Source organism: Danio rerio, chromosome 6 (assembly GCF_052040795.2).
Source record: "Danio rerio strain M-AB ecotype USA chromosome 6, GRCz13ab, whole genome shotgun sequence".
Taxonomy (NCBI): Eukaryota; Metazoa; Chordata; class Actinopteri; order Cypriniformes; family Danionidae; genus Danio; species Danio rerio.
The window spans coordinates 18,346,527-18,361,621 of NC_141026.1; the positions used below are offsets into that span (position 1 = coordinate 18,346,527).

A 15,095-nucleotide genomic window follows, 5' to 3' on the forward strand; every position below is an offset into this window, starting at 1 on the left:
AACGTTTTTGCACTGTGTTCGATCACCCTGAGGGTGGTCGTAATGCTGGCGAGGAGCTATTGTTTATCCAACAGGGAGATCGCTCTGCAGCTGAATTCGCACTGCATTTCCGCACTCTGGCAGCGCAAACAGGCTGGGCTGATGATCCACTTACTACGCTCTACAGAAAGGCTCTGAAACCAGAACTACAAAAAGAGATGGCATGTCGTGACGAGGGAAAAACACTGGACCAGCTGATTGAACTATCCATAAGGTTAGACACTCTCCTCCGCACTCGTAACCCACTGTGCTCAATTGCTTCCAGTCCTGTATCCCCTGACACCTCCGCTGAACCCATGCAACTGGGCAGAACCAGCCTGAATCCTGAGGAACGAGAACGAAGGAGGAGAAATCACCTGTGCATCTATTGCGGACTTCCAGGTCATACTAAGGTTTTATGTCCCAACAAGCCTCCCCCTAAAACCCTTCCGGTGAGTGCTACCACAATGTTCACGACCACTAATGACATTATGAGTATACCTGTCAGTTTGAAACACAAAGGAGATGAGATTGTGACCATGGCCATGATCGATTCAGGAGCCGCTGGCAACTTTATCGATTACACGTTTGCTATCACTCACTCCATTCCTCTAACCTTCTGTGATTCCTCCCTAGCCATCACTGCTGTAGACGGGCGCCCACTAGGAGAGGGACACATAAAATTCCAGACTCTACCAATCTCTCTTCAAACAGGCTCTCTCCACGAAGAGGAGATTTCCCTTCTTGCCATCGACTCCCCTCGAAACTCTGTAATCTTCGGGTTACCATGGTTACAACTACATGACCCTCAAGTTTCCTGGAGAACTGGTGAGATCATTAAATGGAGCGATCAGTGCTTTACCCAGTGTCTGCATTCTGTTTCCCCAGTCCAGATCAACACGATTACCAGCACCGAAGACCCTGAACTCTGTCAAATTCCCGAGGCTTATCACGACTTAACCGAGGCTTTTAATAAGCAGAAAGCTACCAAGCTCCCTCCTCATCGTGAAAATGACTGTGCCATCGACCATGTGGTCGAATTTTCCCTCTCTCTCAACCTGAGACTGAAGCTATGAATACTTACATCTCAGAGGAGCTAGAAAAGGGCTTTATCAGACCATCTACATCACCTGCTTCAGCTGGCTTCTTCTTCGTGAAAAAGAAGGATGGCAGTTTACGCCCCTGCATCGACTACCGAGGATTGAACGAAATCACTGTCAAATATCGCTATCCCTTACCATTGGTTTCAGCAGCCCTCGAACAACTCCGCTCAGCCCAGTATTTCACCAAATTGGACCTCCGCAGTGCATATAACCTCATCCGCATCCGACAGGGAGACGAGTGGAAAACCGGGTTCTCTACAATCAACGGCCACTACGAGTACCTCGTTATGCCCTTCGGCCTAGCAAACAGTCCTTCCGTGTTCCAGGCTTTTGTAAATGAGATATTTCGAGACATGCTCAACCAATGGGTCATAGTGTACATTGACGACATCTTGGTCTACTCCAATTCCTTATCAGAGCATATTCAGCACGTCAGGGCGGTGCTCAAACGCCTCATCCAGAACCAGTTATACGCTAAAATTTCCAAGTGCGAGTTCCATCAAACATGTATATCGTTCCTGGGTTACATCATCAGCCCCGAGGGCGTGGCCATGGATCAACAGAAGGTCGATTCAGTAATGCAATGGCCACAACCAGAAACTATCCGACAACTGCAACGATTCCTGGGCTTTGCCAATTTCTATCGACGCTTTATAAGAAACTTTAGCTCAGTTGCTGCTCCACTTACCGCCATGGTTAAGGCAAATAATGCTCGCCTCAAGTGGAACCCAGACGCTACTCGAGCATTCACCCAGCTCAAAACCCGGTTCTCCAGTGCACCCATTCTGCGTCATCCTGATCCCTAGCAACCTTTCGTGGTTGAAATCGACGCATCAAACACTGGCATTGGAGCCATTCTGTCCCAGAGATCCCTATCTATGAAGAAGCTCCATCCCTGTGCTTTCTACTCTCGCAAACTCAACTCCGCGGAGAGGAACTATGACGTGGGAAACCGTGAACTCCTCGCTATGAAGGCTGCTTTAGAGGAGTGGAGACATTGGCTTAAGGGCGCCAAACATCCTTTCACCGTCATCACAGAACATAAAAACCTGGAATACATTCGATCCTGTAAACGTCTGAACCCTAGACAGGCAAGATGGGCTTTGTTCTTCACACGCTTCGACTTTCAAGTCACATACATCCCTGGCTCGAAGAACATTAAGGCAGATGCTCTCTCCCGCCTCTCAGACGAGGAAACATCAGATAACGGTGATGAGCCCATTCTCAAAGATCCCCTGATAATCGCTCCCATTCAGTGGGACATCGAGCATGAAATTCTTCAAGCCTCTGAACACAGTTCCATGCCACAGTCCTGTCCTGAAAACAAGATCTTTGTTCCCCCGTCACTCCGTGAGAGACTCATCGCCGAGGTACATGACCACCCCAGCTCCGGTCATCCAGGCAGCACTGCCACAGAACAATTAATCCAATCCCGATACTGGTGGTCATCTATAAACAAGGACGTCATCAATTTCATTAATAAATGCTCACCCTGTCAGATGTCCAAACACTCCCGTCACCGTCCAGCTGGACTGCTCCAACCCCTGGAGGTGCCACGTCGTCCCTGGTCACACATTGACATAGATTTCGTCACCGATTTACCTGTATCACAAGGAAATACCACCATCCTCACTGTTGTGGACCGATTTTCTAAATCCTGTCGCCTCATTTCCATAGCCAAACTGCCTACAGCCATGGAAACGGCCGAACTGCTCTGCGAATTTGTGTTCCGATATTATGGTCTCTCTGAAGACATCGTATCGGATTGAGGGTCCCAGTTTACCTCCCGACTCTGGTCCGCCTTCTTTAAGAACCTCCAAGTAAACGTTAGCCTAACATCCGGCTACTATCCCCAATCCAACGGTCAAACAGAGCGCCTGAACCAGGAGATCGGCAGATTCCTCCGCACATACTGTCATTCCAATCAGGCTGAATGGGCTAAATTCCTTATGTGGGCAGAATACGCTCAAAACTCTCTGAGAAAGGCATCAACAGGTTTGACTCCATTTCAGTGCGTCCTGGGCTTCCAACCTCCTCTCTTCCCCTGGTCCGGCGAGACCACTGAACTCCCCGCTGTAGATACTTGGTTCAAAAGTTGCGAGAAAGTATGGAACGCAGCTCACACCCATCACTATCACGCCGTACAGCATTTCAAAGAACAAGCCGATCGACACCGACGCCCTGGTCCCACGTATTCCCCAGGACAATGGGTATGGCTCTCCACCCGTGACTTACGCCTCAGACTACCCTGCAAGAAGCTCAGCCCCAGGTACGTGGGTCCTTTCCAAATAGATAAACAAATATCTCCTGTTTCATTCCGACTGACACTCCCTAATCAGTACCGTATTTCTCCCACTTTCCATGTCTCCCTGCTCAAGCCTGCTGTTGGTCCAGCCGAGGCGGATAGGGAGGTGGCAGCCGGTGAACAGGGTCCCCCGCCTCTCATGATCGATGGAGAGGAGGCCTACCAGATCCACGAAATCCTGAGATCCAGACGCCGGGGTGGACAACTCCAATATCTCATCGATTGGGCGGTGTACGGCCCGGAGGAAAGATCATGGATCAACCGCAAGGACATTCTTGACTCAACACTACTGGAAGAGTTCCACTTACAACATCCGGATATGCCGGCCCCTCGCCCCCGTGGAAGACCCCGGCGTCGAGACTCGCCTCACTTCAGGAGCCGTTCGTTGGGGGGGGCTCTGTCACCGACTCGGTCCCAGTCATTTCCCTCGCTGGCCAGCAGAGGCCACCATCTCCGGACTTCTAACATTATGCCATCCCTCCACTCTGATTCCAGCACACCTGATATCAAATCCGCTAATGACCCACTCTCTCTTCTGTGCGAAGTCTTGTTTAGCCCCGGCCAGCATTTCTGAGCGTTCTATCCTGCCTGATCTCCCGTTTACTACTTCAGCCCGTTTCCTGACTCTGCTCTGTCTTCTGCCTGCCCACGACCAAAGCCTGTTACACGGACTCTGAATCACGCTGCCTGCCTCTGACCCATGCCTGGTAATCACTCTGTGTCTGTCATCTCCAGCCCATTCTCATTGATGTGTATGTTGTATGTTCGCACAGTCGTGCGTGTTGTATGTTGATTAAGTGTGACTTAATAAATACTGCAAATGGATCCCTCCGTGTCAGTCTCTCCGTTACAGTTAGCATGAATTTAAGATTTGCATTATGAGGACTTCCGGTTGCGCCACCGTCAGGATGACTGCTTAATCTTCGAGCTCGCCGACGGTTAACAAAATAACCCCCTAAAACCTGATTTTGTGAAACTTTGGGAGTATTAAAGTAATGATGGAGAAAGGGGTCACCACAAGGAGCAAAATAACATCGAATGTATCAGAAAACAACCCTGAAACAAGTCAAGTAACGTTAAACAGAAGCCGTTCCCGGACACCATCACCTCATGACGAAGAGGGCCCCGAGGTCAGTCTGCGGTGTATTCTCATCGAACTTCGAGAATTCAGAAAGGATAACATGGAGCAGTTTGACGAATTCAAACAGGAATTAAAAAGAACAAACGATAGACTGGAAGAGGCTGAGGAAAGAATTGAAGAGACCGAGACCACGCTACAATTAGCATCGACGCTAATCAAACGCCTCATACAGCGCCAAGCGAATCTGGAAGCCAGAGTGCTCGATCAGGAAGGACGGGCACGCAGAGATAATCTAAGGATTTACGGTATACCTGAAGACAAGGAAGGCACAGACATGATCGAGTTTCTAAATAATTTGCTGAAAAACGCATTGAACTTACCCCGGGACCGTGAACTTGGAATTGAACGAGCACATCGAGCGTTACAACCGAAACCCAGTAACCCGGAGGCAAAGCCACGCTCAATAGTAGTGAAATTTTCGAGCTACCGGACGAAAGAAGAAGTGCTTCGAAAGGCCTGGCAGAGAAAAAAGGTGTATTTTAATGACACTCGTTTCTTCGTAGACCACGACTTCCCTTTAGAGGTGCTTAAAAAGCGAGGAGAGTATGTCGAAGTCAAGAAAGTATTGAAGGAGAAGCAAATAAAATTCCAGACCCCATACCCGGCAAGGATGCGTGTTTTCTATGAGGATGGCACCCAACTGTACCAGAGTGCGACGGAGGCAACGAAAGACTTGGTCAAGCGTGGATTTACGGTCGCGGTGGTGAAACCTTCCGTGGCAATAGAACAGGAGGAAATTACAGCTAAACAACTAACCACCTGGCAACCGGTACTGAAACGACGGGACCGGGGAGAAGATCAGAGATACGGAGAGGTGGCCGGTGACGCACAACCCAAAAAAGCTTCCCGTAGTCAGTATAAGGAGAAGCTTAAGCAATTTAGAAAATGAACAAAAACGGAATTCTAGACATCTAATCCAGGAAAACAGCTAAGATCTCATATGTCTTTCACACCAATATTTTATCCTATCTGACTGTTTTTGAAACAATCATCTGAATGAATAACGTTATATTCCTAATTGCGTTCGAATAATGTTTGAAAATGTCGGTACTTGATTATTGACTGTCATCCGAGGATAATTTTCTTTTGGAGTTAGACTTTTTTTTTTTGCGTTGTCTGGACTAATTTACGACCAATTAATAGGGCCCCACTTCTTGAATAAAGTGGACATTTCCCTTACGGAGGCTTAAAACGCAGTAAGCCCCATAAGGCTCTTTAGAATCGAGCCTCTACACCTGAAGCAACTGTTCTTGTTAGTTACGGTGGTGTAATTTTCTTTAAAATTGTTCTAATTTGGTATCAGTTTAGTATCTATAATTTAAGAGAGGCAATGTCAAAATATACACTACGGTCAACAAGAGAGACGCAGAGGGGAATTAAATTGGTTAGTAAACTACAAAAATATGAATAAAGGTAATCTTAAAGTTATTACATTTAATGTAAATGGAGTGTTGAATCCAGCTAAGAGGAGTCAAATACTGTTAAAAATGAAAAAAGAAAATGCAGGGATAGTGTTGTTACAAGAGACACACCTTACACCAATAGAACATGAAAAATTAAAGAGAATGGGATTTTCCAAAGTGTATTATTCTTCTTACAAATCAGGACATAGAAGGGGAGTAGCAATATTAATTTCGCAAAAAATACCATTTGAACACCTCTCAGAAATTTCAGACAAGGAAGGGAGATATATTTCAGTAAAAAAGTCGAAAGATATTAATATAACTGTATGTAATGTATATGCTCCCCAAGGAAGCAAGTTATCTTTCTATAGGAAAATAATTGACTTGATGATAGAAGGCAAAGGAATTGTTATATGTGGTGGAGATTGGAATATCCGTCTTAATCCAAATCTAGATTCATCAAAAAACTCTAAACTCACACCCCTACATAAAAAAATAAAATTTTTAATGAATGAGCTAGGTATAGTAGATCTCTGGAGAGATCTTTATCCAACAGGCCGTGACTACACTTTTTACTCAAACCCCCATGATGTATACTCACGAATAGATTATTTTTTTGTACTCAATCGAGATCGACATAGAGTACAAACCTGTGATATTGGAACGATTGACCTATCTGATCACGCCCCTCTCTCTTGTACTATACATATTAGAGATAATCCAGGAAGAACATTGTGGAGATTAAATACAAATATGCTGAATAATCAACAATTTCAAACTCAAATTAAGGAAGATATAAAGTTATTTTTTACAGAGAATGATAATGGAGAAGTTAACCCAGCCATATTATGGGATACATTAAAAGCAGTCATTAGAGGTAGAATCATATCACTATGTGCTCAAGAAAAGAAACAAAAACGATTAAAATTAACAAACCTTAATGAAGAACTAAAAGATCTGGAATTACAACATAAGAAGGAAAAAAAATCTGATTTAATGACTAAAATAAAGAAAATCAGAAACGAGATAAATTTAATATATGCACAAGAAATTGAAAGAAAGATTAAATTTACAAAACAAAAATACTATGAATCTGGTCCAAAGGGCACTAAATTGTTAGCAAGAAGGATGCAAAAACAACAAATTGAGAGATCAATATACAAAATAAGGGATTTGAATTCTAAAAATACACTACACAAACAACATGAAATACAAAAGACTTTTAAAAACTATTACAAGCTCTTGTATACTCAGCCACATTTAAAGAACGCCCAACAAATAGAACAATTTCTCAATTCTATCAACCTACCAGTTGTAACAGAAGAACAAAATAAAATATTAACTGCTGAAATAACTGAAACTGAATTAGTCAACGCTATTTCTAATCTTAAATCAAATGAGTCACCTGGCCCCGACGGGTTTTCATCAGAATGGTATAAAACTTTTCGATCAAACTTAACTCCAAGCCTACTCCAAGCGAGCAATATCACTATAAAAGAGGGTAAGATGCTCCCATCATGGAATGAAGCAGTAATCTCTGTTTTACCAAAGGAGGGGAAAGATAAATTAGAATGCGGTTCATATAGGCCAATCTCAATCTTAAATGTTGATTATAAATTATACACAGGCATTCTCGCCAAAAGACTGGAAAGAGGAGAAGGCTTTTGACTCTGTAAATTGGTCTTTTTTATATAAAGCTCTTGAAAGATTTGGCATACATGAAAACTTTATAAAAGGCATTCGTACAATTTACAATAAACCAGTAGCCCGGATAAAAATAAATGGATACCTCACAGACACCATAACATTACAACGTGGGACAAGACAAGGATGCCCAATCTCACCATTGTTATTTGCTCTATATATAGAACCTTTGGCACAATGGATAAGACAAACTAAAAATATTAAAGGTATAAACATAAATGGAGATATTCACAAGCTGGCATTGTATGCAGATGATATTTTGATTTATTTAAGCACACCCACAACCTCACTTCCTGAACTAATGACTTTACTGGAGAAATTTGGTTCCTATGCAGGTTATAAATTAAATATACAAAAAACACAGACCCTATCTTTTAAATATACACCCCCAGTAACTATAAAAGACAAATTTAATATGAAATGGGATCAGAAATCACTGAAATACTTAGGAATTCATTTAACAAAAGAGATTTCAACATTGGCAAAAGTAAATTATGATACTCTACTAATAAATATAAAAAATGATATACACAGATGGAATGCCGTTTCTTTCTTGAGCTTTAGCCAGAGAATTGACGCAATAAGAGTGAATGTCCTTCCTCGATACCTCTATTTATTCCAAGCTCTCCCAACAGAAATACCCCAAACACATTGGTCAGAATTTAACAAGACCATTTCTAGATTCATTTGGCAGGGGAAAAAAACAAGGATTAAATTAAAAACAGTAGAACTTCCAAAGGAACAAGGAGGAATGGCTTTACCCTACTTTAAGGATTACTTTTATTCAGCCCAGACTAAATATCTGGTTAACCTATGTAACCCAACATATCAAGCAAAATGGAAAGACATTGAAATTACACTAATGAATGATCCCCCATTACAAGCTATATTGGCACATAAAAACCTGGGGGGATACATAGAAAAAACGCAAAATTTATGGATTAAAGCCCAATTAAAAATTTGGAACATTATAAAAGAAGAATACAAACTGAATGATAAACTACAAATAATTCAATGGTGTGCTTATGACACTGAATTCAAACCAAATCAAATGGACTATAGATTTAAATCCTGGATTTCTAAAGGAATATTAACATTCTACTCACTCACAGAGAAAGGCCTTTTGAAAGATTTTGAAAGTCTGAAGAAAGAATATAACCTGGATAAATCTGATTTTTATAGATACCTTCAATTACGTAACCACTTTGGAAATAATATTAAAATTAAAACAGATCTGGATGACTCGATACTGAAAATATTTATAGATGCCTACAAAGGCAGTGGGAGTAAAGGTATAATTTCAAAACTTTATAAAGGATTTAGATCGATTAAACCCCATTCAACAGAATATGTTAAAGAAAAATGGGAAAAGGAAAGTAATTCCATTATTACGGTGGAAGAATGGTTAGACATATGTAGATTTACATCAAAATGTACTAATTCACATATGTGGAGAGAATTTGGATGGAAATGTCTAATGAGATTTTTCATCACGCCAAAACAAAGAGCATACACCACAGGAAAGAACACTAAGTGCTGGAGACTATGCGGGTCTCAGGAACCTAATCACTGGCACATTTTTTGGGAATGTCCAGTAATAAAACAATTTTGGGTAGAAGTACATGGAGTAATAGAAAACATACTTAATATTACACTACCCTTTCAATTTATAGTTATTTATTTTGGAAGCTCTGATATCCAAATATGTAAATCTGATAAATACTTACTTGATATTTTAATAATCGCAGCCAAAAAAGCAATTACAAGACACTGGTTACTTCCTGAATCCCCAACAACCCAAGAATGGCTAGAGATAGTATATAATATCTATGTGATGGAAAAAATTACATTCTCCCTTCGACTCCAAATTAATACATTTAGAAACATCTGGTCCAAGTGGACTGATTACGTTAGATTGCTCCATCCAATCTTCATAGAAATATAAAACTATTACTATCTAATTCCCATCCACATAACAAACATTTTTTCAATTTACGACCCATTGCACTCCCCCTCTTAATCCTCTTTTTAAATTAGTAATTCACAGTTGATAATAACCTAAAGTTGAATGAATAAATAAAAATTTGACCCTCTCTGACCTATGGAAATTTAGTATTGATATTATTTAAGTTACCTTTTTACTGTTATTTTCATATATTGTATTTGATGAAACCTTTATTTATTTATTTTTTTTTATATATATTTTTTTTTTTTTGTGTTCTGTTACTTTAGAGTTTGTGAAAAAGAAAAATGTTAAGCAGTGGGAAATGTTTTCTCTTAAGTGGAATCATTGTACTGTGTTTATTGCTACTACAAATAAAAAATTAAAAAAAAAAAAAGATTTGCATTATGAAATTACATTAGCTTACTATTAACCTGTGGGGGGCGGGCAGGGGCCATGCACTTTTCAAGTGATTTGTTTTCATGCATCACTCTGCAGTCTTCATAAACAAGATAATTAAATAACTTAAACTCAAAATAATCTTCCTTGTTCATTTATTTGACAAGTAACGTTATACTGGTGTAGGAGAACATATTTCTAACATTCAAGTACATCAAGGCACATTGCTGCACCTGTAAACTTTAACAGGCCTAAAGTTGAAGTCAATTTATTTTGCCCTCCCATTCATTCACAATAATGTTTCTGAAAATTTTTGCACTGTTTCCTAAAAAATAATTATTCTGGAGTCATAATAAGTCCTATTTTTTATTGTTTATTTTGTGCATTGATAATGACCAAGACACATTGAATGACAGTAAAAAGTAGCAATTTTACCCAATAAATGCTTTAGTAATATCAACTGATTTATATATAGTCATTCAAATGATCTTAAAACAATTAAAAACTGCAACAAACATTTATTTAGGCCCGAACTACAAAACCAAATGTAAAACTATTTTAGTATCAGTTTTGCTTAAGTTGCACGCTAGTGTTGCAGGAGAGGGGAGTGGTCACTTAAAGATTTGCTATTTACGGGAGTTGTAGTCCATAGCAAAGTGTATTGTGGGTAGTGTAGTTCGACACGCATGCTGGATGATGTGAGCTCACTTTGTGCTGTGCTGTGCAGCTGAAGCTGAGGAAGAAAGTTTTACTAGGCTTTGTTTCATGTTCACTCAAGTTATTCCACCCGAGAGCTGTTCATAACTAGATAGAATAGACATAGAGATAGAAATAGAGATATATTGATCTCTGCAGCAGCTGCCGGAAAGCTGCGCGCTGCAGACGCAGCTGGTGTGAAAGGCAAACGGCTGCGTGCTGCTTCTGCTCTCCATACACGCTGCTCACGCACTGCTTTCGCTTGCGGTGTGAAACAGGCGTCAAAGGCAAACGCCTGCGTGCTGCTTCTGCTCGACATACGTGCTGCGCACGCTCTGCTCACGCACTGCTTTCGCTTGCGGTGTGAAACAGGCATAACATCCTTGCCGCAGCACCGAACTTAGGCACCGAAATTCAAACGCTGATTTAATACCGGTACGTACCGGTTACCTAGGTACCGGTGCTATAATGGCACCGGATTTCGGTACCCAACCCTACTTAAAAGTCACGTCTCGTCTTCAGTTTCGAGCCCAAGTAAACCGCGCTCTGGCACACCTCTTCCAACCAGGCCAGGGCCGCCAAAGTGTACCGCACCTGAGCCAGATTCGGAGCACTCACACTTCTCAAACGTTATGGGCCTGGGCACGGTACTGATAGCATAGTGTGAGTACGCCCTGAAACTAAAAAGTGTTCATATTTACTGTTTGCGCTGCAAAAATAACTAAATTGCCATTTAATAGCAGACACTTGTAACTCAAGATCTCAAAGATATATAGAGAAATATAATAGAAGTACAACTATCCCCGGTCTCCCCCATACAAATATATCATATGTACATGCAACTTATATTTCAAAATGTATCAAAAATAATTTATAATACTTATGCTTTCGTGAGTATCTCTCTTCCGCCTGTTGAGGATTCATTATCTACAATGTAAATAACAGCCACAGACAAAACATCTATTTAACAATCTATGCCCACCACCACCCCCTTCCACTTGGAAGGACATCTATCCATGCAACCATACTTCTGCATTAAAAGGATATTCTTGACCATCAGTGTCCAGTCACCACTGAGGTGTGTGACTCCTATTTGTCTCCACATGCTCCACTCCAGTCTGTAAAAGACAAAGACACGACTAACAGAGCTCTACATGCTTGCTGAACTCCAGCAATGCACAAGCTGCTCTTCAGCGTTCTTCAGATAAATCTCCACCGATGCTCTTGTGAGTCTCCTTCTGTCTGTTGTGTCCATTACCTGAAAAAGAAACACCTGCTGCAAACAAGACATCTATCTAACTATTTACTGTATCTGAAGGAAATACCCAATCATCACTTAGTCTTTACAAATTAAAGTATATAATTTAAAAATGTTTTATTAAGTTAATTTGATTCAACTAAAAATGTAAGTCTACCTAATTTATTACGATGTACTTGTCAATACTGATGTGTGGTTCACTGTTTCTCCACATGCTCCATGCCAACCTGTCAAAGAGAAAGATATCAGGTCTTTAATCTCAATACATTTTTTTGGAAACAAACTCCATTGTTCAGTCTGTTCAAGCAGTTCTACTTGCTTCCTGAGCTCCCGGTCTTGCAGTATATCTCCACCATTCCGCTTGTGAGTCTCCATCTGCTCCACTCCAATCAGCAAACAAACAAAGACAGCCCCAAGTGCACAGTCCACACTTCTTTTTAAACGGTTAAATAAGAGCATCATCCGTGAATTTAAAGTGAACTTAATCTTTTTAAAATAAAAGAATATTGTCAGCGCAATAGCCTTGTGGTCAATGCGCTGACATATGGTGCAGTAGCACAATAGGGCTTCCCGAGTTCAAATCCCAGCTCGAAGACATTTCCCAACCCTACCCCCTTCTCTCTCTCCCACTTCGTTTCCTGTCCCATTACTGTCCTATCTAATAAAGGCAAAAAAGTAGAAAAAAAGGAGAATATTTTAGTGCACACACTACTTACACCATTTACACTACAAAATGGCATAGAATAGTGTACAAGTATGTGATTTGGAACGCACCCATAGACAGTACTGACAGAGCCCTACCTGCTGTTCTCCAGCATTTTCTAGATAAATGTCCACCGATGCTCTTTTGAGTCTCCCTCTTCTGCCTGCTCTCCATTAGCTGAAAAAGGAAAAACCTGACACAGACAAGGCCTAACTATCTATCTATACCAGTGGTTCTCAAAGTGTGGTACGCAGGCTTTCTTCTAGTGGTGCACGGAGGAATCACAGAATAATAATTAAAAATATATGAACGCCCTTTTACCCTTTGATGCGTATGATAACACCGATGTGATCAGCATTTGCTGTTCCCTGTACTGTATGATCACACTGTTATGATTAGTATGTTTAGTGCATCATGTCATCAGATGCTAAGATTGAAAAAAACTGTGGAGCTCTCGAGCAGATACGCACTAGTGAAGTGCTTTTCAGTTACTGCAAACTCAGGAGTTTCTACAAGCTGCATCATTGGTGAAATAATTATCACAAACGTGTTAAAGTGTTCATAGTTGTGTAAAATCATGTGTGTTTTCGATGTATAGCCGATACATATTTCGATATATATTTGTTTTGTAAATAGCCTAGCGGTGTGGCTTTTGATTTAGTTTGTTAAATGGTGCAGGTCGAAGAACAGACTAAAGCCAATTTTACCATGTTTGAACCTTGAAAAAACACAAAATGGAAGTTTGTGCACAGACGGAGCACCTGCAAACCTTACCCAAGTCGACCTGAAAACGGTGGTCGGATGCACAGTTTACACAAACTCCGCGGTTTACTTATGATATGATCTCAATTCCACCAAATCATGGAAATGCTGCATTTATGAATTGATAAATCACTTATGAATTTTCTTCAGGGTATTTATAATCACTCACTTTTCTGAAACACATACTGTAAATGACGCGCTGTAAGCAGATCTAATCTCTAATTTAAATTGTAATAGTGAACGTTATATTTCAAATACAAGTTAATGTTTAGGGCCCTATCATACACCCGGCGCAATGTGGTGCAAGGCGCGGTGCAATAGTCTTTTGCTAGTTTCAGCTTGGCGCAAGAGTGGTTTTGAGGCATTGCGCTACGCTGTTTAAATAGCAAATGCATTTGCGCTCATATGTGCGTCCATAGGCGTTCTGGTCTAAAAAGGAAGGCGTTCTCAGGCGCACTGCTATTTTGCGAAACAAAAATAGATTTTTAATTAGACCAAAACAAACCCGGTCTAAACTCCAGCGCAGAGTTGCACCTCGCTTACACACTGCTTAATACGCACAAGAGAGCAATAGGCAAATCTTTACATATGAAAAAAATTAAATATTAGGGATATAGAATATAATAAGAATAGATATAGGATATAAATATAAAGGATTAAAATATTACAAAACATATTATTTTCTAGCCTACATAAATATGAAAAATCACTGCTTTTATGTCTTCTTCATCTCAGAGGGCTTTTTCAGTTAATTTATAACAATTTGCTTTTGTATAATGTTATTATTATTAGCAGTATTATTTATTATCTCCATATTTATATTTGTTTTATGAAATACAAGCTTAGATTTGCCCACCTGTCAGGTTTTAGACCATATGGGGCACAGCATGTGTATTAGGATATAACTCAGGTTTTCTAACACACTTCGTTATTATTGTTCATTTATTCGTTTGCTGGAAATTAGAACGGAATTTAGAAATAGTTTTGAAACGAATATTTGCGCTTAACAAACGTAATTAATTATTTATAGACTAATTGATGTCTGTGCGTAAAGATTTCCCTATCCAAGAGCGAAAGTGAAAGTAGATCGATTATCTCTCATTCTCATGCAGTAGATGCTCTGTTTAACAGTTTTCTGTTAACTGTTTGCTAGTGAAATGCTCAGTTTTTCCACTTAGACTTACTATACGTCCTGTAAATAGCGAATGCGCTTATGGCGCGACGCGGCTGGCTGTTAAAGGGAATGGGAGATGAGACTCTAATTGGTTTATTCTCAAAACACACCAATAACTCATTAAGAAAATAAACTCAACCCTTTTAGACCATGCGCCATGGCGCAAAGCGGATTTTCTCGTCTTTAAATTAGCAAAAATGCGTTCTGACACGCCCTGAAAGCGTTTGCGCCCTGCAATTTGCGCTCTGCACATGGACCGTCAAAAAGAAGCCCTTAGATTTGGAGAGAGCGGGGATAGTTGTAACACTTACAATCTCTACAACAAGGAACTAGTTACAAATCAGCTGATTCACTTCACACATGCTCATTTTAGTCCTCATACCACATATGAAAAAGTCCTGTGACAGACACATAAGATATTAAACAGAAAAACTACACTTCAGCTAAGATTAGCTAATTAATTATTTTTAAGATATCATTCCCTGAT

The 15,095-nt window shown here is 40.5% G+C and overlaps 2 long non-coding RNA genes across 2 annotated transcripts in view; one reads left to right on the top strand and one right to left on the bottom strand.

Moving 5' to 3' along the window:
* The window catches only part of LOC147843449 (uncharacterized), a 186,625-nt gene that overhangs the window by 34,010 nt on the left and 137,520 nt on the right, over window positions 1–15,095 (top strand). The gene's annotated exons all lie outside the window — the stretch shown is intronic.
* Window positions 11,447–13,850, bottom strand: LOC147843450 (uncharacterized). The gene is made up of 3 exons (XR_015493562.1): window positions 12,285–13,850; window positions 12,127–12,196; window positions 11,447–11,969 (listed from the first exon to the last, which is right to left on the bottom strand). It is a non-coding gene; the product is annotated as an uncharacterized LOC147843450 (long non-coding RNA).